Source organism: Arachis hypogaea, chromosome 20, assembly GCF_003086295.3.
Source record: "Arachis hypogaea cultivar Tifrunner chromosome 20, arahy.Tifrunner.gnm2.J5K5, whole genome shotgun sequence".
In the NCBI taxonomy this organism is placed as follows: domain Eukaryota; kingdom Viridiplantae; phylum Streptophyta; class Magnoliopsida; order Fabales; family Fabaceae; genus Arachis; species Arachis hypogaea.
The window spans coordinates 72476704-72480331 of NC_092055.1; positions in this window are offsets into that span (position 1 = coordinate 72476704).

The window sequence follows — 3628 nt, forward strand, 5'->3', positions numbered from 1 at the left end:
AAATGAAATCCCATATCTTCGTACGAAACTAAAACAATAGAAGCTCTGGAGAAACTTTCTAACTGAGCTGCTGAAGAAGAAAACATTAGAAATCGTCTGTGTCCCTAAAAACTCTAATTAGCTAAACTCAAAGGAAAGAAGAGTTACGTCACCGTCAACTTCTACCGGATAAAAATAATGCCAATATATAAAAGAGAAGAATATAAACACTTTTATCGGATTAGATTTTTTATTGAAGTTACGAATTTAAAGAAATTGAAGTAAAAAAGTTTTTGAGTTCCACGGTTCTCTCTCTCTCACTCTCGGTCACTATCTCCTCACCATGCAAGAAAAAGAAACTAAAAGAAGCTATATGATGATGATTAATGTATTAAATAAAGATTAGGTGTCATGGTTTTTATATATATACACATATGTACTTATACCTTCAAGCCACGTTTCTTACCTCTTTCTTTTCCTTTCCTAATAACTTACATATGTAACTATGAATGACTATGATTTATGTGATCCACAGTTATTTATTTATATATATAAAAGCTAAGTTTTCATTTTTTTTTTTTGTCTTTTATTCCCTTAATAGCCTTGTTGACAATCTTTCCATTATATGTACATAATGGGCTCATATATAATAATAATAATAATAATAATAATAATAATAATAATAATAATAATAATAAAATAATAATAATAAATAATTTAATTTTACCTTTTAAAATAATTTTTAATAAATAATTTAAACTAATAAAATAAGTCATAATTAAATTAAACTTTAATAATCATAAAATTCTATTTAATTATTTTTGTTAAAAATAATTTTTTTTAAAACAAAACTCAACAAATATAATAACTCATAAATAATTAATTATTTAATTTTTAAAATTCCAGGATATTACATATTTTCAGTCATCAAATATTAAATTCATAAATTACATATCTAAAATACAATTCACACAAGTTAATTTAGGGGATAAGTACTTTTTTCGTCCCTAAGGTTTGAGGTCAAAATCAAATTGTCCCCGACCTTTTTTGGTTATTAAAATCATCCTCAACGTTACAAAACGTTATAAAATCGTCTTTTTTTATTTTATTTTACCAAATTACCCTTATCAATTAATAAAAATAATATTAAAAAATAAAAATAAAACCCCACCCCGATGTCTTTTCACTGTCTTCTCTCTCAATTCCCTTCTTTCTACCATTTCTGCTCTTATGGATCCCTCACCGCCACCGCCATCTTATCTTCCGCCCCCCTCCACCTGCACCCACACTCCCTTATCTATTTTCTTTCTTCTCTTCCCATCCAAGCAGAAAATCTCACAACAAACTCAGATTATGCAATGCAAACAGAAATTTCAGTTCAAACAGAAGAAGAAGATGAAGAAGACGCAGAAGAAGAATCAGATTTCTATTTCCTAGTCCAACCACAGCAGCAACAACCAAAATCAACAGAAATGACAGTTCAAGCAATAATTCAGCAATCCTCATTGTCAAGTTATAGTTACAAATATGCGATGCCATAATTTCAGCAACAACAACAAAATTCATGCCAAACTTCAAAAATCATGGATGCAGAAGAAGAAGAACTCGATGCAAACTCAGATTCAACAAACAATTCCACAACAAATTTGCAAAATGTATCAACAATTTTAGATCCAGATTTTTAATTCCACATCCAAACAAAACTGCATCAGAGATATCTTCTTCTAGGAACAAGTTCAACCGATTTGAACACACAAGCAACCCAAATTTCAATTCTGCAATCAAATTTTCTGATTCAGGGACTAGCTTACCTGTATGCCAGAACGCAACCTTTGGATGCCAGTGGTCGTCCGTGGCAGGGAACAAATCCAGTCGAGAACGAAGCAGCAGCAGATCTGACAACAGGTAGCGGCGCCGAGGACGGCACCTCCGTGAAGGGGGAGTAGATGCTCGCGACGCCCTGGGAGTGGCAGCAGCGACCAGCACCAGAGAACATAGAAGACACAGCAGCAGCTGCAACAACAGTAGAACTAGCTGCCAATTCCAAAACCTCCTTTTTCTTAATCTTCTGCCCTAATTCTTTACTCCAGTGATGGCGACGGGACCTCACTCCTGGTGGCGGTCTTCCCTTGGAATCGAGACGGAGGACAAAGCGGCGAGGGCTTGCAGGGGCAAGTGGCGGCTTTGGGAAGAGGTAGGGAGAACTCGAACAGCGAACAGCAGAGGGTCGGGAGTTGGACGGCAGCGGCGGTGCCTCCATGCAAGCTTGCGACGGCTGGTGGCTGCGGGTTGGTCCCAGGGGCGGCGGTGGGTGCACCTCTGAGGCAGCCCAAACAACGGCATGACCTCCTCCCTTCCCCTTCCCCCTTCTTTTTCCCTGCCCCCCACCCTCTGCCTGATTCCCCCTTCCCCTTCCCTTTTGTTTTCTTTCTTTTTTTTCTTTTTTATTTGATTTTATAATTTTTTATAATTTTTTAATTATTTTTATTATTTAATAAGGGTAATTTGGTAAAATAAAATAAAAAAAGACAATTTTATAACGTTTTGTAACGTTGAAGATGATTTTAATAGCAAGAAAAGGTCGGAGACGATTTTGATTTTGACCTCAAACCTTAGGGACGAAAAAAGTACTTATCCCTTAATTTAATTAAACCCTTACCTTTTCTCAGGTTCAAAACCGATTTTCTTTTTGAAACTTCTAACACTAATTTCTTACCTAGTTTTCAATCAAAACAATCAAGAAAAATCAAGTTTTTTCTGTACATTACTTCAAAACTAAAATTATTAAGGAGAAAAGAAAAAAAAATAATCCTACCTCAAATTCCTTCAAGAAAATTGGTATAAGATTGAAGAAGATGATGAGAAGAACAGTTTAATTGGTTTGGAATTTTGGTGGAATTTTTTTAATTTGTTTTGAAATTAGCCGAATCTAAGATTTAAAAGCTTTTCTTTTGACGTGAGCTCTCTCTCTCCGTGTGAAGAAAATGAAAATTAAGGAGGTGGCTTATATATAAGGAAGCCAATGAAGATTAAGAAGGGTGGCTTATATATAAAGAAGTCGTAGCACAATATGGGGTTATAAGGATGGGTTATATTATTAAAATACTACATAGTAGATAATTACTAAAGCTAGATGTATTAGAACACATATATTTATTTTATTAGAGTAAACACATTAACTATTAATATATATGATTCTAAAAACATAATTATCTCGACCATGAAAGATTTATTAGAATGCCGTGGCATAGCTAAACTCTCGGAGTGTGCCGACCTTAATCCATATCGATAGATTTTGAGCTCGATTATTATATTATCACTACAAGGAATCAGGAATTTGCAGCGGTTTTTATAGGGATTGCGACGATTTAAAACCACTGCAAAACAAATTAGCAGCGCTTCAAGAAACGTTGTAGTATCTGGCATAGAGATTTGATTTTGTCAGCAGTTCCAATGAACTATTGGCACAACCGCAACAAAATCCTTTGAATAGTGTCAATCGATTTAGCAAAAACCGCTACTATTTAACGAACGTTAAATTCGATGACACTTTTCCAGCGGTTATGAACCGCTACTATTTGTTGATCATTGTATTTTTAAAAATTTAATTTGCGGTGCTATCTGATATTCGGTATTTTTAAATTTATTT